This window comes from Anomalospiza imberbis, chromosome 35, assembly GCF_031753505.1.
Source record: "Anomalospiza imberbis isolate Cuckoo-Finch-1a 21T00152 chromosome 35, ASM3175350v1, whole genome shotgun sequence".
Classification (NCBI taxonomy): Eukaryota; Metazoa; Chordata; class Aves; order Passeriformes; family Viduidae; genus Anomalospiza; species Anomalospiza imberbis.
This window is the reverse complement of record NC_089715.1, coordinates 477,522-500,777: the sequence shown is the minus strand read 5'-3', so window position 1 is coordinate 500,777 and position 23,256 is coordinate 477,522. Positions and strand designations below refer to the sequence as shown.

At 55.6% G+C, this 23,256-nt stretch overlaps 2 pseudogenes; one reads left to right on the top strand and one right to left on the bottom strand.

Moving 5' to 3' along the window:
- LOC137464036 (zinc finger protein 208-like) overlaps window positions 1-23,256 on the top strand; it is a 1,110,012-nt pseudogene that overhangs the window by 804,599 nt on the left and 282,157 nt on the right.
- Window positions 1-23,256, bottom strand: part of LOC137464035 (zinc finger protein 850-like) — a 1,110,255-nt pseudogene that overhangs the window by 813,261 nt on the left and 273,738 nt on the right.

Below are 23,256 nucleotides of genomic sequence, written 5' to 3'. Positions count from 1 at the left end.
AGCTGTGTCACCCTGAGCCAGCTGTGCCCCCTCCCAGAGCCCCCAGTGCCGGGCAGCTACTCCCAGCCCTGTGCTCTGCAGAGGGAACTGGGCCCGGGGCTGCAGAGCTGCCCCACGGCTCTGCTGCAGCTCTGCCTGCACAGGAGGGGCTGCACGCCTTGGAGCCCCGGCCCTGAGGGCAGAGGCTTGGCTGGGGGGACAGGAGGGAGGGGGCTGGTTCAGAGGGAGGGGCTGCACTGGAGGGGATCCTCTGGACATCTCTAAACTCTCCCTGCCACAGCATTTCTGGGTTTTGTTTTCTCTCCTTCCCTGATCTTCTCTCTGCTTCCTGGGGATTTTCCTCCTGCAGGTGTTTCCCTGTGCCTGAGCTCTCCCTGCCAGCACTCACAGACCCCAAATCTCTGTGCACTCTCCTTGGCCTGACAGAACCCTGCCTGTTTGCAGGGCACTGGCTGGGGGCAGGTTCTGTTTGCAGCTTGGAGAAAGGACAGCTCAGACTGAGCCTGATGGCTCCAGCAGAGGTGATGCTGCTGCTGTCCATGGGCAGAGTGGCTGAAAGCACATTAGGGATCGTCTTTGAACCTATTGATCACTAAAGGTAATAGTTTGGATGTCTCAGGTGCTTGTCAAAATTCATAATCAACTGTTACTATCTATTCCTCCCTCCCTGCCATTCTCCAACAGTACGAAACTGAATATAAATTCTTAGGAAATTTCCTCATTTTTATCAAAATCCTTGTCTTGGAAATATTCTATGACTGATCAGAACCCCTCAGCATATCAGAGCTTCATGAGCACTTTATCTACCCTGTACCAGAAATACTCAGAGTTGTACTCACAGGGTCTGTGGCCATTGGGATGTTCCAGCTGTAGGAGATCACTCCAGGAGCTGCAGCTGCATTGTCCTGCAGCCAGAGGTTCCTGTGCCAAGGGCTGCCAGGGATTCTGCCCCAGGCACTTCTCAGCACCTTCCCAGCCCTGACTGATGGAAGCTCTCTGTGCCTCTGTGCTGTGCCCGGGCTGGCTGCAGGCAGTGCCCCAGCCCTGCTGGGCTGGGAGAAGAGCTGCTCATCCAGAGAAATGTGCTTTTGAAGCTCTCCTTGGTTGCCAGGATCACCCTCTGTGCCAGGAGCCCGGCCCAGCTCAGCAGCACAGACACAGCACAAGGACTTTAATGACCCTCTGGGGCTTTGTGCTCAGGCCCTGAACATCAGGCCCTGAGAGGGAGCTGAAGAAACCTCTCCAGAACTCCAAGTCAGAATCCAACTCCAAAGTTCCTTTGACTTTTAATGGGTCCCACTGAGGGACACGACTGAGAAAGTGTCCCCAGGCCCCAGGCAGATCAGAGAACTGGAGGCACTGATGACAGGTGGGGACAAAGAGAAGCCAAGTCTTGGTGCCCTGGGGCACAGCAGGCTCTGTGCCACCAAGGGCTGTCAGGAGACACCTTGTCCTGAGGCACTGGGGCCTCTTGGCACAGCCCCAGCCAGGCTGGGCACTGTCAGCCCCTTGTCCTGCCCTCTGCATCCCCCCCTAGCCCACATCCCAGTGGCCTCAGGGATCTGCTGGAAGGAGTCCCTGGGGAGCCTTGCTCAGGAATGGCCCTGGGGGCTCCTTCATGCTCCCAGGGACTGCAGGTTTTTCAAAGCACTTTGGCTTTGGCTTTTGCCTTGGAGTCTCTGAGAGCTTTGTGCAGTCATGGCCTCCAATTATCTGCTGTAATTAGTCCCTGGAGAGGCTTTGTCAGGAACAACACTCAGTGGGGCTCATTAATGCTTCAAGGTGCTTCAGTTCTTTTAAGGTACTTGGTGTTTCCCTTTTGATCCAGACTCTGTGAGAGGTTTGTGCAATCATGGCCCCAATTATCTGCTTTAACAGATAATTGGGGCCATGATTGGAACAGAGTCCCTTGAGAGCTTTGTGCTGACACTCAGTGGGGCTCAATAATGCTTTGAGATACTCAAAGAGTTTAAGGTACTTTGGATTGTCCTTTCCACACTGAGAGGTTTTTGTGCAATCCTGGCCTCCAAATTTCTCCTCCAAGGACTGCCTGAGGAGCCTGTGTTGGGGATGGACCATTGTGGGTCCCATTTATGTTTTGAGACTCCAACCACTTCAGCGTTTTCTTCTGCCTTTGACTCCTGGAAAGGTTTGTGCAATCTCCTCTCAGGGACGGAGGTTCCAGGGCTCATCTCCAGATGCACCACGGGGCTCATGAGGATCAAGCAAGTCCTGACAAACCATGGCTCTGCCTTTATTTCCCTCTGCTCTAGTGCAGTTCATTAGGAAGGTTTCCTACTGCAGTTATAAAGAAATATTTCAAAGAGTTTATAGGAAATATGTATTCCTATTTTAAAGGGGGTATTTTACTACTTTTCTTATTACACAAGATTTGATTGCAGTATTGACACGCGGAGCTAGACTCTAAAACTCAGAGACAGAGTGAGTTTTAAAGTAGGTATGTTTATTCGGCCGGACGCATGTGGGACATTTCCCCAAATACATGCGTGCCCCTTGCTTGCACACGTGTTCTTTTATCCCCTGGAGTGTTACATATGCATTAAGTTTCCCCATGGGTCATTTCCTGGCTCCCTCCCTCTCCGCTCTGTATGCTAATCAGCTTGTCGGTCCTCTGCGCCTGCGCAGCTGTCTCTGGTGGTCATCCCAGGCTTCGGGGGTCGTAAAAGGGATGAAGTAAGAATGGTCTTCTTCAGGCTGACTTTTCGACCCCACTGCTTTGCACATGCCCATTGATTCCTTGGCCACGGTCCAAGCCCGGGGTCAGGATCCATCTGTTTCCAGAACATAAGGGGCCCCAATTTCAGTTGTCTTTACACCCTGTATCCTGTTTTCCATATACATTCCTTCTCCTTATCAGGTCTCTCCTTGCTGCTCTGCACGTAGTCTCTTCCTTTCCCACAGGCCAGGATACGGTATATTCTCACGTAACATAAGGATGTGGCCCTAAGCAATATCCATTATTTTATATGCCTATTACTATTCAATACCTTCTAATTTCTATGATTAATATCTTCTAGTTCTAACCCCATGTTTCAGGGACATGAAGAGCTGGCAGAGCTGGGAAGGAGGTTCGAGGCTCAGAGCCAAGGAAAGGGGATGCAGGGACTGGGAGAGCTGGGATGGGGTGTCCAGGGAATCCTGTGCCCAGGAAAGGGGGTGCCAGGGCTCCTGAGTGTGAGGAAAGGAGGGGCTGGGGGCGGGGAAAGGCAGGAATTGGGGCCCAGGTGTCCCAGGTCAGGGTAAAGGGTGGGGCTGGGGGCTGGGAGAGGCAGGGGGCCAGGAACAGATTGTGTTGGTGCTGGATAAGGGGGTGCAGGGGGCTCTCAGTGCCGGGAAAAGGGGTAAAATGGCATCTCGGCTCTCAAGAATGGGGGTGCAGGGGGGGTCTCAGGGTCATGGAAATGGGGGGGCAGGGACATGGAGAGGTAGAAGGGAATTCCAGGGGTTCCTTGAGCCCAGGAAAGGGGAGTCCAGAGTTTCCCAAAAAGGGGGAACCAGGAAGGGGACACCCAGGGTGTCCGGGAAGGGGTAGTTCAGGGGGTCTCTGGTTTTGCACAAAGGTCGGGCTGGGGGCTGGCAAAGGCAGCAATGGGGGTCCAAGGCGTTCCAGGGTGTCCCAGGGTCAAGCCCAGGGGAAGTCTGGAGGCTGGGAGCCATGGGATGGCCGGGAAAAGGGGAGCAGGGGCCCTGATGTCCGGAAATGGGGGATTCAGGGGTGTCATAAATGAGTGCTCCAATTTATTAATTAAAGAAAAATTATTAAATTGTCCTAATATAAATTTAGAGAATAACAACGAAAAGCCACTATCAAAAAAGGTCAATGCCGAGCCCAGGATTGGCGCTGGGTGAGACACAGGTTTGACCACTGCAGCATAGGGTCCCCTATGTTCACCCCGACTGTTCTGTCCAAGTGATTTATATATGGTTTTTCTTGCCTGAGGCAAAGTCTCTTTCTTCTTTTCTGGGCTGCACCTATTCATGTGGAGTTCCTTCACTGTGGCAAGTTGAACAGAACCCGTCCGATCGATCGTGCTCCTGGAGTTTGGTATTCAGATGTATCTCCCTGATGGTTCTGGTTATCTCACTCTCAACTACTTACAGCGTGTTTCTCGTTGGGCGTTCCAAATATGTACATGTCACTTAGGGCGTGTAAGTGGTGCCATTGTGTTCAGCTGGATAAGATATACAGAAGTTTATTACATACAACAACTTGCAGAGTAAAATCTCAGACACTTTGTTATATATGGGATTTGACGCAGAAAAAGGGAATTAGAGAAAGGGAATTGGCTCATAAAATGAGAAAAAGACGAGAATGGAGATGCGTGAGGGAAAGAGAATGAAGAGAGAAACAAAAAGATTAGCATAGAGAATAGCATGGTAGGTTAGTGAACACATTTTGGAATAGCAACAGCAAACCGTTTTACCAGCTCAAATGTGCAGCTACCAATAAAACAAAAGCAGCCAGCAAAGCAGTTCAGTAATGTTTTACTTTCTAAATGTCCAGAGGGATTCAGCAAATCAGTACAAACATTCTGAAATACCTTGGCTAATGCTGGAGAATAGGAGGGGAACAGAAGCCCCGTGTTTTAAAAATTCCGCACTGGGACATTGAGCAGTCCCTGTGGTGGTGAGATGGTTTCTCCTTGAAGCTGATGAGGGACAAAGCAAACCTCCAGCCAGACACTCTGCTGAGAGCTTGGCAGTAAAGAGCCTGCAGCCAAGTAGGTGCTTTTCATCAGAAGAATTCAAAATAGTGTGCCAATATCCAAACCTGACCACTGATTGGTTTGACCCAACTTCCTGAAAAAATTCATTTCCATGTCAAACCACGACAAATATGTAAAATGTAACATAAGACACTTGAAAAATGATGAATGCCAAAGGATCTGAGTATTAGATCTTTCCTCAAAGAGAATCCTTTTTGCTAACATCTACATGCCAGGAGCTGCAGTGTAGCACCAGGGAGACAAAGGAACCCACCAGTGCTGAAAAGCACCCATCTCCGAGCTGGCCACGTCCATTCGTTTGCAAATTAGGTCCTTTTCTCCCTGCCGCCAGCTGCGGGTTTGAAATACTGTGAAGCAACCTTCCCGTCCTTGGTGGGGTGCTTAAAAACACTTACAGAATATTTCTTACCAATATAACATTTTTCATACATCTATTTCTCACAAGCACGAATTATCTAAAATACACATAACAATTCCATTATTCCATCTGCTGCATTCAGCCAGGTCCATGTTAGCAGCATTCATTTGCTCACAAAGTCTCCTCAGGCCCAGCTCTTGAGGCCTGAGGCTTCAGCTCCTTCAGCTCCTGGTGCTCAGCTGCTCGTGCTGAACCGGACGACTCAGGGAGAAGAACACAGTCCATCCAATTCCGTCTGGGACACGGAGAGGGGAGGCTGTGGAAACAGGAGCAGTGTTTGCTGTGGCCTCCTCTCTGCCCTGCACACCTTTCAGCGCTTTGAACCAGCCAAGAGCTTTCTCCAAGAGTGCAATGGAGCAGCTGTTCCTGCTGCCGGGTCTGGCTCTCTCCAGTCTCTGACCTTGCCTGCTTTTGTCCCTCTTGCTGTGCCCTCTGCTCCCCCAGGGCTCGGTGGCTGCTGCCCAGGACTGTGGGACTGGCACGGATCCAGGGGTCGAGACCCTCCTTTCTCTGCCCTTGGAGCTGCCTGGGCACAGCAGCCTTTTCCATCTGGAAGCTCCCCATGGACAGGGAGTCCCCAGCTCCGTTCCTTGCACAACCTCCAGGAGCCCAGGGCTGCCATCTCAAGTCCCTGCTGGCCCTGGGGGCTCCCAGGTGGGCACAAGTGGGGCAGCAGAGCCAGCAGGGAGCCTGCGAGTCTCTTCCAGCCCTGTCTGCTCTGAGTTTGGGCCTTGGAGCCTCAGGTGGCCAAAGGCAGCTGCTGCTGGTCCCTCTGTGTGCCCCCGTGTCCAGCAGTTCTGCTCCATCCGTCTGTGCCCAGCAACGGGGAAAAGCCTCAGCCCTGCAGGGCCCGGAGCTGCCGGGCTCTGCCTGAGCAGCTCAGCCAGAGGGAAGGGAGCTGCTCCCCACGGGAACCAGGAGCCAAGGGCTGGAGCACCTCGTTCTGGGGCAGAGCCCAAATTCTGTGAGGGAGTAACAGAGTTATTCACGTGCACTGGTGTGTCAGCACTGCAGGTGCTGTGCCTGCAAACACATGGCTTGAGATGTGCAAAAGAATTCTGCAACTCTTGGCTGGAGCAGGATGTCAGCAGTGCTGAACTCCAGCTTAGTCCAAAGCAAACACTTGACACCTCTGCTCATATCTGCTAGATTTTTTACATCAGGGTATCCACAGAAAAGCAAACAGAGGAGTAAATATTTTCATTGTTTATGAGAAATGTTTCTCATTTTGCTAAACATCTCTTATTCAGGATGTGTTATCTTCTTAAAGAAAAAGGAAAAGAAAAATGAGAAAAATATGAAAAACAAGAAAAAAATTTGTAGTGAAAATCTTCTGTACCTTTGGATTAAGAGGTAACTGGTCGTTTTAAAAGGAGAACTCATTTGCTTTGTGCATGTTCTGATGGTCTGGATCCATCTTACGGACTGACCTCAGCATCCTTTTTTTAAAGACTGTGTTTTGTTTCCAATATTAAGATTTTTTTTTTTTAATTGGAGTTGAAGCAATAGGAGGATGAGAGATGGATTGTGCACGACTGTGTCTTGAGGACAAAAATATTGCAGTTTGAAACCTGGACCGAAAGTATTGAAAATTAAACTTACAAATCCCAGTGCATTGTGTGACAGCAGCTTTTCCTATAGGATGTGCAGCATCACAAAGACTTCATCAGTGGGGTTGGGAGGGCTTGGAGCTTTGTCCTGTGCCACTCTGGGATGTCATGAACCAGGACTTCACCTGCCACCAGCCCAGGTCACCCTCTGCCACCGCAGCTCCTTGGGCCTTGTGTCCCCAGAGCAGACACAAAGTGTTTCTGCTGCTCCCCCTTTGCACAAACCCACAGACAGCTGGGATTTTTCCGAGGCTCGTGTCCCCATTGGGCCATATTCCCAAAGAACCAGCAGCACATCCTGATGAATACGGCGAGTTACGTGGATGGTTGTCAGCTCCACTTCCTGCGTAGAAATCCTGAAATTGCTTCTAAATGCCGCTCCTTCAGCTCCTGGACACCTTCTCACACAGAGCTGGGGAAAAAAATCCCCTGGCCACCGGCTAAAAGGTGAGTTATGCCAAAGTTAGAGCCCTGTGGGAAATCTCTGTCCCTCCCTGACGTTTTAATGTATCTGTACATGGGGGTGTGCATGGATGCGTTTTGTATACAAAGGAAGGAGCGTGCAAGCAACGGGACTGACACTTTCAGGGCCCATGCTATTCCATACCCATGGGCACAGAGACATTATGGAAACCCTGGCAGAGACAGGGCCTTCTGTCCATGGGTACAGAGACATCCAAGAGCCCCTGGCACACACAGAGCCTTCTGTCCATGGATACAGAGACATCCAAGAGCCCCTGGCACACACAGAGCCTTCTGTCCATGGGTACAGAGACATCCAAGAGCCCCTGGCACACACAGAGCCTTCTGTCCATGGATACAGAGACATCCAAGAGCCCCTGGCACACACAGGCCTGGCACACACAGGCCTGGCAGCGCAGGTGGCTTTCCCCACAGGCTGCAGGAGATGAGAACACAACATTTGCCAACACTGACTGCAAGCCACAGCTCTGGGTGCTCCCTGTGAACCTCAGCTCTGGGACCACTGTCTGCCCCAAGCTCCAGGGACTGCAGTGGGAGCCTGGCTGGGCTCTGCCCTGGGGCCATCCTGCAGGGACAGCTGCAAACAGGGAGCATTCCCTTGCCACAAACAGCCAAGCCAGGGCTGCAGGGCAGCTGCTCCAGCCCAGAGTGCACTGCTGAGTGCTGTGCTCTGGGGCTGGGGCTCCCCGCACAGGGGACTGGACTAGTGTGCCAGAGGAGACAGAGAAGCTGCAGCTTCAGCCTAACTGAGGTGGGTGCGTGGGCTGGGAAGAGTGGGGAGGCTCAAGGGGATTCACAGAGCTCATCCTGCTGCAAGGATGAGGAAAAGGGAGTGGGAACTCAGCAGTGAGGAGAGCTGAGGGCTGGAGAGCAGCTCTGAATGACACTAAAATCCCACTGGACCTCTGAGACATTGCTGCTCCTCAGCCAGTGACAGGATGAGTCCCTAAGCCCGGGGCTTGGCCTTCCTCGTGGTGAGAGGCACCAAGGAATGCAACAGTGTGGTGGGGACTGCCATGGGCTGGGAACTCACTGGGGGAAAAGAGGGAGCAGTTGGGAAGTAAAAGGCAGGTGGGGGACAGAACAGTTCAGAGAAGGGCTGAGATACAGCTTGAGCAGGCTGCAAAATGTCATTTGGGGTCATCCCAGATTGATTTCATTTCAGAAGCTATTGAACAAGTTTATTTTGGGGTGGTGGCATGTTTTCCCTGGGAGGTGTACACTCTGCAACCTTCAGCTGTGTTGCTGAAGTGCTCCAGCAGGTCTGTGCTGCAGGTCACCCCATTTCTTCTTTGGCTGATTGCGGCCCGGTGCCGAGCTCCAGCAGAGCCCTGGCAGAGCCCAGAGCAGCCTCAGCACCCGCAGAGCCTGGCTGCAAGGAGAGAAACCAGAAAGCGCCCGTCAGCTGAAGGCTCCTGTCCCCTTGTCCCAGCTGCCCGCGGTGCCCAGGCCATGCTGGCCGTGCCCAGAGCTGTGCCCAGAGCTGCCCATCCCTGCTGCCTTTGGGAGCAGAGCAGGAGGGCAGGACATGTGCCCAGCCTGCAGCCAGCCACGGCACATCCAGCCCTCAGCAGCTGCCCAGAGCAGGATGCTCCTGTGCTCGCTGCCATCTCCCCAAAGCTCTGATCCCACCACGCCAAGCAGATGGGACCCACCTGACGCCATCCCCCGCTGAAAGAAAAGCTGGTCCCAAACCATGTCCTCAGCCTTCTCCAAGGGCACGGCCCATCCACGCCACAGCTGCTCCCAAGCACTTCCCCATCCAGACTGGACCCCAGCTAGAACGCTTCCTCTAGAAAAACACACAACAAATTATTGAAAATAGATTACAGACAAAAAGGGGAACAAGAAAAAAGGTCAAAAATCATATTACTGTCAGGGACTTGAGGAAGGCCCAACCCCTGCATGCCAGGGAAAAACCCACCCACAGGTGAGGGAAGCCCAGGCTTGCTCCCTTCCCCCCTGCACTGCCCCCCAAAATAACGGTGATCCCAAAGCAAACAGGGGCAGTGGAGCAGCCCAAGCCCTTCCTTGCCTGCAAAGCAAAGCAGCCCCTGCACAGGTTCTGGAGTCCCACCTCTGCTCCCACCATGGGGGTTTGTTTGTGTCGGGCTGGCTGCCCCAGCCCCAGCTCCAGCCCGGGGCACGGTGGGTGCTGGGGCTGTTGGCAGGGCCAGGAGCCCACTCCCATTTCATCACCACCCCAGCCCATCCCCCAGCCCTGCCAAAAGCAGCCTGGCAGCCGACTGAAGGATCAGCTGCATCCACCCCAGCAAAGGGGGAACCTTTGGTTCCTGGCCAGGCTGTGCAATGCCCAAATCTGGGAGCATCCCCCTGCGTGTGGACTCACCTGCAAATTTCCTGTGGAGCCTGGCTTTGGAGAAGGTGCCAGAATCGAAGTCCATCATCCTCAGTTGCCGGTGGCCAGGTGGAGGAAGAGGTTGTCATCCTTGATGTCGTCCTTGCTGTCCCCAGCAGCAGCAGCCCCACCTGGTACAGCTCCTCCAGGGGCTCCTTCTCCTTCCCTGGGGGTGAGCCCAGGCTGTCAGGGTTCTGCCCAGGGCCCCAGCTGTCAGGGAACCAGGACAAGCAAAACCAGCTCAGATGGCAGCCACCAGTGCTGGGCAGAGCAGCTCAGCTCCAGCACAAGGGCTGCGTGTCCCCATCTGATGACCTCTGGGCAGTGACACAGGCAGGACATAATGTCTGGGTTCCTTTGCTTCTGATTGCCAAGGCATGTGTGGAGCTGTAATTTACCAGGGCCTTGCATCAAAGTGTGCCTGTGGCTCTCTCCCTTCTTCTAGGGCCGATCAATATCCTGCAGCCAGGGATCACAGAACAGCTCTTCTAACGAGGGCCTGTCCGAGTGCAGCATGGATAAACAGCGCCTGATCAGATCTTGGCACTCTGGGCAGAGAAACCAGAACCCGCCGGTCAGCTGGAGAAGGCTCCTGTTGGCTTTGCCCCACTATTCCCGTGACCAGGCCATGCTGGATGTGCTCAGAGCTGGGCCTAAACTTCCCCATCAATTCCTTGTTTTGGAGGAGAGCAGGAGAGCAGGACATGTGCCACCTCCTCAGCAGCTGCCAGAGCGGGATGCTCACGAGCTGCTGCTGTCTCCCAGCACTGCCATTGCCCCCGTGGCCAGAGATGAGGATCCACCTTGAGAGAGCCGTTGTGGCAGCGAGAGCTGATGGTCCCAGCTGATGTTCTGGCTCCTCCTGAAAGGGTGCTCCCCGCAGACCATCTGGTGCAGCAGGATGCCCAGGGACCAGATGGTAGCTGGCTTGCCGTAGTAAAATCCAAAGTGGATCCATTCCGGGGGGCTGTATGACGGTGTTCCTGTGGAATACAGATGGGGTTCATCAGGGGGATGCTGCTGCTCCCAGAGCCTGGCCCCAGCATCCCTGGGCGTGTGGGGGCTGCCCCAGTGGCACACAGGGTGACCGCTGCCCTCTCGCCAGCACCTGGGACTTGTGTATAGACTCGGGGTTGGAAAAGAAGCCACTGGGGTTGGAAGAGGGCAGCAGAAGTCCTGGCAAGGCCCGACCATGAGGAGGAAAAACCCACCCAGTGCTTGGGAAAACCATGCCTTCATCCTCCCTGCCTGCATTGCCCAAAAACATCATGAATCCAAAACAAACCAGGTGAGTGGAGCAGTCCAAGCCCTTTCTCACCTGCACACCAAACTGGCTGGGACACAGCTTACGGCCCCCCTCTCTGCTACCCCCACCCACCCGTGTTTTTGTTGGGCTGACTGCCCCAGCCCAAGCCCCAGTCCTGCCCAGAGTGGTGGGCAAAGGCTGCCAGCAGGGCTGGAAGCTTGCTCCCCACCCAGCCCGGCTCAAACGCAACTCAGCTGAAATCTCAGTGCCATGAAGGGCAGCAAAAGGGAGAATCCCTGCTGCCACACCCAGCTTGGGCTGTGAGATGTTGGGCCATGAGATGCCAGGACCGAGAGCACACCCCTGCGTGGGCTCACCTGCAAAGCGAGTGTAGGCTGTGTCTTGCAGGTAGGTGCCACAGCCAAAGTCGATCAATTTGGCCTGCCCGGTGGCCAGGTCCACCAGGATGTTCCCTGGTTTGATGTCCCTGTGCAGGACCCCACAGCTGGTGCAGTGCTGCACGGCCTCCAGCACCTGGCGGAACAGATCCCGCGACACCTCCTCGGACAGGAACCCCCGTGCCCGAATGAAATGATGCAGGTCCTGAGACCGCTTCGGGCGTTCCAGCACCATCAAGATGTATTTGGGGAGCTCAAGCCACTCCAGCAGCTGGACGACACCGGGGAATCCAGTGGAAACCTTGTCCAGCAGCACGATCTCCAGGGGTGCGCTGGTGCCGTCGGGCTGCAGGAGGAGCGCGATGCCGTCAGTGGGGCTGATGCCATGCCAGGGGTCAGGAACTCCTCACCCAGCACGGGATGCTCTGTGCCCTGCACTGGCCCCACGCCCGCTCTCCCTCGAGGTGTCCTGGTGGCTCCCACCCTGCCGGGCCTCGGCTCATCCCCGCCCGGCACGGCCCGGCGTCTGCCGCTGGCCCCGCTCACTCACCAGCTCGCCCCAGTGCCGGACGCGGTTCCTTGGCACCCTTTTGATGGCCACCTGCAAGCCAAGAGCAGCAGCGGGCTGAGCATGCCACCTGCCCTGCCCTGCCCTGCCCCAGCCCCATCCTCCTCCTCCTCCTCCTCCTCCTCCCCCCCCCTCCTCCTCCCCCTTCTCCTTTTCCTTCTATCCCTCCTCCTCCTCCACCCCCTCCTTCCCCTCCTCTCCCTCCTCCTCTCCCTCCTCCTCCTCCTCCTCCTCCTCCTCCTCCTCCTCCTCCTCCTCCGCCGGCCCCGCCGCTCACCGGGGCGCCGTCCGAGCGCCGCGTGGCCGCGAAGACGCTGCCGAAGCCGCCGCTGCCCAGCAGCGAACCCAGCCGGTACCGCTCCTTCAGGCCCTGCTGCGCCTTCCCTGCGGGCGGGACGCGGCTGTCAGCGCTCGGCCCGGGGCCAGGAGCGGCCCCCGACCGCCCCCCGACCGCCCCGGGCCGGCCCTCCCCAGGCGTTCGCTCCCGGCAACGGGAAAGCGGCGGCTCGGGGGCGGCGGCCGCGCTGCCGAGCGGCGGAGCTCGGGCCGGGGAAGCCGCAGCGGAGGCGGCGGCAGCGGCCGCGCCGCGTGTGTCCTCCGCGGGGCCCGGGAGGAGCCGGGGCCGGGGCCAGGCTCGGGCCAGGCGGAGCCAGAGGGAGGCGATGCTGCCCCAGCCCCAGGCACCGATGCCCGCCCAGAAGCGCCACCGCCAGCACGGCCAGAGCCGGGCGGAGGCGAGACCCCGGCGGGACGGCCGGGGGCGGGGATGGGGCAGCCCCGCCCGGAGCCGGGGGCGGGCCGGGGGCATGGCCCGGCCGGGAATGGGGAGAGAGAGAGACTGGGAGAGGAGGGGACAGCGGGAAAGGGAGAGCGGGAGAGGGTGCGGGACAGCGGGAGAAGGAGAGGAAGAGGAGTAAGAATCGGAAGTCGACAAAATCACTGCTGCCGCTGCTGCTGCTGCTGCCGCCGCTGCTGCTGCTGCTGCAACTGAAGCTCCGGGGCCGTTTGTCCCCGTGTCCGTTTGTCCGTTGCCCGCTCACCCCCACGCCCAGCCCCCCGCTCCCCGGGGCCGCCCCTGAGCCTGTCCAAACACGGGAACTTTGCCGCGTTCAGCCCAGACCCAGAGTCTTGACTCCTGCACGGGGGCAGAGGTATCTCCTCGGTCGCTGCTGTACATTGTCCCCACTGAGTATCAAACCCTATCGGGGCACATTCCCTGGCTGGAGGATTCCCTGGTCCTGGTCCTGCACTTATGGCTCCAGTGTTGCTTTCCAGCAAAAACTGGAAGGCAAACTGTGTAGCTCATCGTACTTTAGAGTGTCTAGAACTCGCTAAGTCACTGATCTTAGAGGTGAGATGCATTTGGAATTAATGGGATGGAGAAGTAGTGCAAGATGGAAAAAGGAAGCAGAGAAATAAATAGAGGAAAACATCTTGGACTGTTTCTTTCAATTTTCATTTCACTTCTGGAAAGCTGTTTCAGTTTTCCAGGAATCTTCTCCACAGTCCTGTTTGCTCTTTTCAAGAACCTTTCCTGGAGAACCAGGTTGAGCTCCTGTCACAAGATGTGCCACCACCTGCAGCTTCCCTTGGCTTTCCACAGCGGGTGTGCAGCAGGAGTCTTGCAGCAGAGCAGGACAAAGGTTTGGAGAGCTTGACAGCTTGTCCTTTCTTTTCCTGGTGAGCTGGGGAGTTGTGCCATTGGTGAGGTTTTCATTGTGACTGTTCCAGCCTTGGGAAACAGGAGGTGGAACCAGGACTTGTTAGGGAATACAAGCCTGACTGAATGCAGAGAAGGAATCTCCAGAGCCCGCAGCCAGAAATGGAGAGTTGTGTGATAATCATTCCCACATCTCCATGGACACCTGGAAAGTGATCTAGAACATGAAAATGGGACAGAGGGAGTTTGTTTCTGTGTTCAGTTTGGGTGATTCTACATCTCCAGAGCTGGTATAAATCAAGAGCACAGTCAGTTCATGATAAGCACCAGAACAGGCTGGACCTCTGAGAGTAGGTGATGGAAGGAATTTGAAAAGGAGAAATGCAGGGAATGACTTGGTGGACTGTGCCAGGAGCAGGGCAGGTCCCGCTGCAGGAAAAGCCCCAGGCCAGCCCCAGCACAGGGAAGGCCTCGGGCACAAGGGCAGAGTGCCGTGCTGGGAGCTGTGCCAGGGAGAGCCTGAGGCACCAAAGGCGCCTTGGCAACAGCAGCTGCTTGCAGGGCATGGCCAGAAGCCTCCCTTGGCAAGCCGGCCTGGTGGCCAGCACTGCAGAGCTGCTGCCTCAGGGCTCATTTCTGGCTGGGCTCTGCCCCAGCCCACAGAGTGTGACCTCAGCCCTGACTCTGCCACGGCCCTTGTGCCTGAGCCCTGCAAAGCCCAAAGGTCACCTGTGCCCCCCTGGCTGTGCCAGCCCCTGGGGCAGGGGGAGGAAAGGCAGAGAAGGGGCTGGGTTTGGCTGTGGGATGTGGGGTCCAGCAGAGACCATGAGGAGTCGAGGCAGTGGATGGAGTGCACTGAGCAGCCCCTTCTGCCCGTGCAGTCCTGGAATGGTTTGGATGGGAAGAGCTCTGCAGTGCTCATCTCATCCAAACCCCGCCATGAGCAGGGACATCTTTCACCAGATCAGGTTGTTCAGAGCCCTGTCCCAGCTGGACTTGAATGTTTCCAGGGACGGGGCACTGACCACCTCCCTGGGAACCTGTCCTGGTGTATCACCACCCTCATCATCAAACATTTCCTCCTTATCTGTTCTTATCTGAACCTCCCTTCCTTTAGTTTAAAACCACCCCCCTTTGTCCCGTTGTGACAGGCCCTACTAAAACCTTTGTCCACCCTTGTATTTCCAATGAGCCGGGTTTCCATGGCAACTGCCAGGACAGGTGACCCAGGTGTCACCCCCAGTGAGGGCTGCCATGGAAACAGTGCCCAGCACTGCCCCTTTCTGTCTGGCTGACCTGGCCTTTGGCCCTGGCACTGGCGTTTGCTGCTGGTTCCGCGGCGCCTGACCGGCCAGCGCAGCACAGGGCAGGTGGCCGTGGCACAAGCCCCCAGCAAGGGATCCCCTCTGGCTCTGGGCAGTGACACCAGCCCTGAGCAAGGGGCCAGGGCAGGTTTCCATGGCACCAACCATCACAACGGCTCCAGGAGCAGAGTGACTCTTGCCAAGGAACTTTGTGGTGCTGTTGCTTAATATTAAATCTGGTTTTTGCTGATCCCTTGCTGGGGATTTTTTCAGCGCTCTCAAGCCCTCATTGGTAACAGGGTGAAGGAGCCCTGGCCCAGGCTCTGGCCCTGGGGGAGACGGGGACGCTGCCGGGGGGTCCCTGTCCCCCTGTCCCAACCCCCACAGCCCCAGCTCCCATCCCCGTGTCAGGCTCTGGGGTCGATCTCGTGGAACATCCTCTGGGGGAGGCTGCGGCGCTGGGGGTGGGGGGACGCGGAGGGACAGGTGACCCCGCTGTGCACGAGCAGCGTTGGACTTCTCTGGGGGGAACTGGGAGGGGGGGCTGGGGTGGAGTGACCTCCCCAGTGACCTCACACAGCCCCTGTGATGTCACAGAACCCCTGTGATGTCACACAGCCCCTGTGATGTCACACAGCCCACTCTGAGATGTATCAGGCCACCTGTGATTTCATACAAGTGTCCTGTGAGGTCACAGCCTGCTCTTTGAGGTCCCAGTCTGCTCTGTGATGTCAGAAAATCTGCCCTGTGAGGTCACAGCCCAGCCTGTGATGTCAGAGCCAGCTCTATGATGGCCCAGCCACCTTTGTTATAGCATGCAGCCATGCTGTGATGTCACAGCCTGCTCTGTGATGTCACAGTCAGCTCTGTGATGTCACAACCCACTCTGTATTGTCTCAGCCTTCTCTGTGGCATCACACAGCTGCTCTGTGATGTCACAGAGCCCTTTTCTATGACGGCAGAGTCTTCTCTGTGGCCTCACAGCCCGTTCTGTGATGTCACAGTGCCAGCCTGTAATGTCACAGCTGTCTTTGGGACATCACAACCTCCTCTGTGATGTCACAGCCTGCTCTGTGATGTCACAGCCTGCTCTGTGGTGGCAGAACTCACTTAACATGTCACACAGCACCTCTGTGGGCTCACAGACCCACCCTGTGATGTCACAACACCTTCAGTGATGGAACACAGCCACCCTATAATGTCACAGCACACTCTTTGACCTCACAGCTTGCTCTGCTCTGTGATGTCATACAGGCATCCTGTGATGTCACAGCCTGCTCTGTGATGTCACATAATAAACCAGTGATATCACAGCCAACTATCTGATGTCACAACCTGGTCTGTGATGTCACACAATCACACAATCACAGAATTACTGGGTTGGAAGAGACCTTTAAGGCCATCAAGTCCAGCTCATGCCCTAACACCACCTCAGCTAAACCATGTCACTGAGTGCCACATCCAGTCTTTTTTTAAACACATCCCAGGATGGTGATTCCACCACCTCCCTGGACAGACAGTTCCAGTAATTTATCACCCTTTCCGTAAAAAACTTTTTTCCTAATATCCAACCTAAATTTCCCTTGGTGCGGCTTAAGACACTGTCCCCTGGTTCTGTCAGTTGTTGTGAGGAGAAAGAGACCGACCCCCACCTGACTGCAACCACCTTTCAGGGAGTGTGGAGAGTGATAAGGTCACCTCTGAGTCTTCTCCTTCTTGGCAACCTGGGCACACTGCTGGCTCATGTTCAGCCTGCTGTCGACCAGTGCCCCCAGGTCCCTTTCTGCCTGGGCACTGTCCAGCCACACCGTCCCCAGCCCATAGCATTGCAGGGGGTTATTGTGTCCAAAATGCAGGACTGGGCACCTGGACTGGTTAAACTTCATCTTACTGGAAACCAGTCCAGGTCTCCCTGCAGAGCCCTCCTACCTTCCAACAGATGGACACACACTCCCAGCTTAGTGTCATCTGCAGATTTACTAATGAAAGCCTCAATCCCCTCATCCATGTGGTCAATACAAATATTGAACAGAGCTGGTCCAGCACAGAGCCCTGAGGGACAGCACTGGTGACTGTCCCCAGCTGGATGCAGCACCGCTCACCACCACTCTCTGGGCCGGCCATCCAGCCAGTTCTGAACCCAGCACAGAGTGCTCCTGGCCCAGCCGTGGGCTGCAGCTTTTCCAGGAGTGTGCTGTGGGAGACAGTGCCAAAGGCCTGGCTGGAGTCCAAATAGACACATCCACAGCCTGTCCTGCATCCACCAGGAGGGTCACCTGGTCATGAAAGGAGACCAGCTTGGTCAAACACGACCTAGCCCTGCTAAACCCCTGCTGGCTGGGTCTGACACCCTGGCCATCTGTCACGATCCACTTGTGCGGGGTGTTGCGATGGTTCTTTTCGCCAATCCCAAAAGTGCAAAAAGGCAAACAACAAGGGACTATCAGTTAATCACAACAAATGTACCTTTACTAAGGGCCAAAACATTAAATGCGATAGTGGGGATCAGAAAGGAGATAAAAGGATAAAGAGAGAGAGAAAAGAGGGGGATGGGAATAGCTACCAACACAGGCGAGATCCTTACAGTTATAGTCCACAGAGGAAAGAGGGGGGAACATGCAGGGTAATGAGAGTCTATTGTAATTGCTGTGGGGGAACAGGTGAGTCCACTGAAACCACCAAGGCAGGACGAACACAATGAAGAATAAGTCCATTGGAATTACTGAAGAAGAACAGGTCGTGTCATTAATGCTTTCCCCTCTCCCTGTGGGAGAGGTCTCAGTCTCAGTCCTTGGGAGGAGGGTTTTCAATTTCCATCCATCTGTCACAGTGGTAACGGGGCAGATGAGAGGCCTTCAGTGAGAGACCACTAGAGTCACCCCAAAAGTTCATTTGGCTTCAGGAGGAGAGTGGGCAAATATGCAGTAGGCCGTTCCTTGCTGGGTTCATGCCAGGTCCTTGCCAATTCCTTGCCAAGTCCTTGCCAGGCCTTGTTCGGAACAGCTAACGTAACGGTGCAGCAGCTGCACCTGCACTGCCGCTCTCTCCAAGCCGGAACTGTAGTGGGGGAAGGGGTTTCTCCTCGTGGCAATCGGTAGGCAAATGTGGGGGCTTCAGACGGCCTCTTACACCTTCCCGAGCTGTCTGCAAAGGAATCCACATCGGCCCAGGCCGGGCTGGTCAGTGGCCGGTCAGTTCCATTGGCTGGACGTGGCTCGGGACACTTCCCTTGGAGCAACTCCAGGGAGGGAACACTGGGGCTGTCACTGCTGGGGTGTCACAGACAGGGGAACGCTGGGGCTGTCACCCCTGGGGTGTCACAGGCAGGGGAACGCTGGGGCTGTCAGTGTTGGGGTGTCACAGACAGGGGAACGCTGGGGCTGTCAGTGTTGGGGTGTCACAGACAGGGGAACGCTGGGGCTCTCACTCTGGGGTGTCACAGACAGGGGAACGCTGGGGCTGTCAGTGTTGGGGTGTCACAGACAGGGGAACGCTGGGGCTCTCACTCTGGGGTGTCACAGACAGGGGAACGCTGGGGCTGTCAGTGTTGGGGTGTCACAGACAGGGGAACGCTGGGGCTCTCACTCTGGGGTGTCACAGACAGGGGAACGCTGGGGCTGTCAGTGTTGGGGTGTCACAGACAGGGGAACGCTGGGGCTGTCACCGCTGGGGTGTCACAGACAGGGGAACGCTGGGGCTGTCAGTGTTGGGGTGTCACAGACAGGGGAACGCTGGGGCTGTCAGTGTTGGGGTGTCACAGGCAGGGGAACGCTGGGGCTGTCAGTGTTGGGGTGTCACAGACAGGGGAACGCTGGGGCTGTCAGTGTTGGGGTGTCACAGACAGGGGAATGCTGGGGCTGTCAGTGCTGGGGTGTCACAGACAGGGGAACGCTGGGGCTGTCAGTGTTGGGGTGTCACAGACAGGGGAACGCTGGGGCTCTCACTCTGGGGTGTCACAGACAGGGGAACGCTGGGGCTGTCAGTGTTGGGGTGTCACAGACAGGGGAACGCTGGGGCTCTCACTCTGGGGTGTCACAGACAGGGGAACGCTGGGGCTGTCAGTGTTGGGGTGTCACAGACAGGGGAACGCTGGGGCTGTCACCGCTGGGGTGTCACAGACAGGGGAACGCTGGGGCTGTCAGTGTTGGGGTGTCACAGGCAGGGGAACGCTGGGGCAGTCAGTGTTGGGGTGTCACAGACAGGGGAACGCTGGGGCTGTCACCGCTGGGGTGTCACAGACAGGGGAACGCTGGGGCTGTCACTCTGGGGTGTCACAGACAGGGGAACGCTGGGGCTGTCACCGCTGGGGTGTCACAGACAGGGGAACGCTGGGGCTGCCCCACTCCTGCCCTGTCCCCAGCAGCTCTGCCAGCACCTCGAAGGGACACAAAGGCTGATCCAACGGGTGAGAATTGCAGAAGGGGCTGAGCTGGGAGGGACCCATTGGGATCATCAAGTCCAGCCCCCAGCCCTGCACAGACCCCCCAACAATCGCAGCCCGTGCAGCCCTGGGAGCGGGGTCCAAAGGCTCCTGGAGCTCCGGCAGCCTCCAGGCTGTGCCCATTCCCTGGGGAGCCTGGGCAGTGCCTGAGCCCCCTCTGGGGGAAGAAGCTTTTGCTGATCTCCAGCCCAGCCCTGCCCTGGCCCAGCTCCAGCCATTCCCTTGGGTCCTGTCCCTGCTCACCTGGGCAGAGATCAGAGCTTGCCCAGAGAAGCTGTGGCTGCCCCTGGATCCCTGGCAGTGTCCAAGGCCAGGTTGGACAGGGCTTGGAGCAGCCTGGGATAGTGGAAGGGGGCATGGAACGAGATGAACTTGACGGTCTCTTCCAAGCCAAGCCCTTCTGTGATTCTGTGATTTTGGGGGAGATGCTGAAGCTCTGTCTCGGCTTTATCTCACCCAGTGTCTGGACCCAGCAGCAGCCATGGGTGGGATCATCTCCTCCTCCCTCTCCCTGTGGCTGGAACTCACCCAACAGCAGCAACTGAATAATGTCCCTCACGGGGCAGTGAGTGCCAGAAAGGAGCGTTGCTCCTTGGGGAAACACAATGTCCTTGGACTTCAGCAGAGCATTGAAATGGGCCCCCTCGAGCACCTCAGCCCCACTGAAATCTCCTCTTAGTGGACTGAGCCCCAGAGATCTCCCAGAGCAGCTGCAGAGGAGTCGCTGTCAGGAGGAGGGACGTGTATCAAAGGCTGATGTAGATCAAAACAAACTCTGGCACCATTCCACATTTTTGTTTGTCACTGGGAAATAAATACAGATGTCCCCATGCCACAGTCTCAGTCCCCCCAGGGTTCCTGTGTTTGGTTTTATCCCCTGGTATGGAGACACGGGAGCTCTCCCAGCTGAACAGGGTGTCAGGAATCCCTTCCTGAGCTTGACACCCTTGGAGAGGGTGAACAAGGAGGTTCCTTGCTGCAGGAGACTGTGTGGGTTTTGGAAACAGGCCAGACCTGGAGAAGGCTCCTCCTACAGCCCCTCAGCTCCCAGCAATCCCACGTCCTTATTTGTGTGACTGTCTTGTCAAGGCAGGAAGAGGAAGAGAGTAGCCTCCTTGGGGCAGGGAGAGGAGGCAGAGACACCAAAAGCAGGAGTCCCAAAGGGATCTGGGCAGGTCTGGATCCAATGGCTGCAGTAGGTGTGCCATTCCTAAATCCAGTTTGGGAGAGTCATGGCCGTGTTGCTGTGTAAGCTCTGAGGTATCTGCTGGTGGGAGATGCTCAGGTTCGTCCTGTTTGCATCCCCAGTTCCTGCAGAGCCGGTGTTAAACAGCGCCAGGGGATGCTCCTGGCACTGACCCTGGCATGGCTCAGGGTTCAGGTTTCCTCCATCAATCCCACTTCAGAGCTTCACTCTGGTGGGAAGGTTTTAGTGGGTCAGGTACAGCACAGTCCAGAGAATTGGAGGATGGTTTTATGTTGGTAATTCTGGGAATGGGTTTCTCTGGCAGGATGCTGGACACCAGGGATTTCTGCCCTCCTTTCTCAGAAGAGTTTGGGTTTCTCGTGTTAGTGCTGTTCCACAGCTTCCACCATCCCTACTCCTTTCATTGACACTTCCCCAGCTTACCTGTGTCCTTTCTGAGGGGCAAGAAAGGAACCTTGATGGTGGCACCACTTTGCTGCCTCAGACTCCAGCTGCTCCTGGAGTTCCAGCATGTCCGGCACAGCCACTCTCCGTGGGGCTGGGACTTGGTTCAGGCCCCCACAGGCCCTGCCAGTGGCCACTCCCCACTGGGCTCACGCTCTGGCCACATTGGGCTGCTGAAGGGTCAGCGGGTCTGGCTGAGCACTCCCAGCTCTGCAGTTCCTGACTCACCCCAGGGATGGGGTCCCGCAGCCCCGGTCGGTGCCGTGCTGCCAACGGGGCCCTGTTTTGGGGTGGCCATCGGTCCCTGCTGTTCCTCCACCCTCAGCAGCCCCACAGCAGAAGGGTCCTCTGGGAGCCCCGACAAGGGATTCAGCTGTGGAATTCCCTCTGTCTCCACAGCAGCTCTCCCAAAAGTCCTTTGGGCTCCCTGGAATACTGTCTCCTGAGGTGATCCACGCCAGGGAGTCCCGGGGCCTCTGGGCCAGCCCCAGTGGGGTGTTTTTTGCCATTCCCAGTTGTGGTCACTTCATCTTCTGATGTGCCTAGGCCTGAGTGGCAGACCTCAGCCAGAGCTGGCTTACAGGATGAGCCCTGGGCATTGTGTGACTAACACCACCATTTTTATTGAGCTAAAAATGGATGACTGTCCTAGGGTGATGTTATGGTGCTTGTATCCCCAGTCGTGTGTTCTGTTTATGCCTGATATTATGATCTGTGCCTTCAGGACTGACTCTGAAAATGAAGGATTATTTTGTCTTTTTATCAGCCGGCTCACCTCCCCCCATGGTCTGTGTCTAGGAGAGGCTTGGCTTGCTGGCTTGCTTGCTTGCTTGCTTGTTTCCTTTTCGCTTTGCTGGTTTTTTTTTTTTTTGCTTATTAGTTAGTTCAGCTAGGCAGTCCAATTTTTACCCTGGACTGGTTTTTTTCCTCCTTCCCTTTCCCTTTCCTTAATATCATCTGAACCTGCTATGGACCGGCACCTGGGAAACACCAAGAGACACCGAGAGCCTCCACTTTGTGACCTGCAGCAGCCATCCCCTGCACCGGAGACCGAGAACTGGGTGACCACCCCCAGGAGAGACTTTCCGAATTTGTCATCTCTTCAGAACGGTGAAAGAGTTTTGTCATCTGGTGTTGTTTTTTGTATTGGGGAGTGTTTTGCTTGTTAAATAAACAGGATTTTTCCACTTCTCTCCCAGGAAATTCTTCCTGAACCAGGTGGGGGAGGGGCTGTGGGGGGATTTGCTTTCTGGGGGCTCCTTCCAGAGGTCTTCTCCCAAATTTGCCCTAAACTAGGATAAATATTTTGGCGCCCAACTTGTGGCTCGAGAGAGTGGAAAAAACCCTGTTCTAATCATATTTTGGTTGCAATTACTCTGGGCTGGTATAGAGCAGTTACTGGCTTTGTTGTTTCAAATCATAATGTCTCTTGGGGTGCAGGCCTGCATGTGTTTCTGGTCCCTAGGGTTTTTTGAGGTCTTAATACCTCTATGGTCCTTAGGTTTATTTTCTTATCCCGAAATAGCTCCGGTATTGTCCCTAATATGTATTTTTTGCAGTAGAGGGGCACTGACCAGAATATCCATTGGGCAAGGCTTGGTTGTAATGGCTTGCAGGAGGTTTATAAAGGTGCTGGAGTCTGTTCCAGGAATGTATGGTTCGTGGTTATGGTTGTGCACCCAGTTTGTTAGAGGAGAAGCAGGAGATGAGGCTTTTCAGCCTTTGCTTTCCTTCTTCTCCTCTGAATCTGTTACATCCCTATTGGAGAATGTTCAGTTTCCCCTGAATGTTAAAGAGACCATCTTTCTGGTATTTAATTTGGTAAGCTTTCTCTACACAGTCTGCAGCTTCTCTAGAATGAGGGCTGAGATTTCTAGAAGGGCTGATGAGACCCCTGACCCAGGAGTAGACCCAGGCGTGAGAAATCCTGAGTGGTGTGGGAAATGGACCAAATCTTAAAGGAGTTTTCTGACCCTATAGTCTGGGACTTTCTATGTGAACAAATTCAGAACCCAGCTGAGGTGGCAAAGTACCTGAAAGAGAAGTGCCATGATACCCCTAAGGAGAAAAAGATCATTGCAGTGAGCGCCCTGGCATATGCTTATCGCACTCTGCTAGGTCCTGTAGGGCAGCAGAGGAAGGGGGGCAGGGAGATAAATCAGCAGCGATCCCAGTCACTCAGGCTGCAGCCAACAGCCCAGGCTCGAGGCCAGCAGCTAAACCAGACTGTAAGCCTCAATCAGTGGCTGTTGCTACCAGCACGAGAAGTGGAAAGTGCACAGACAAGACTGATCAACCAGTGGATGACAATGATGATTATGATGCAGGAGAAGGACCCTCAACCCCTGCTGACACAAAATCAGGAGTCAA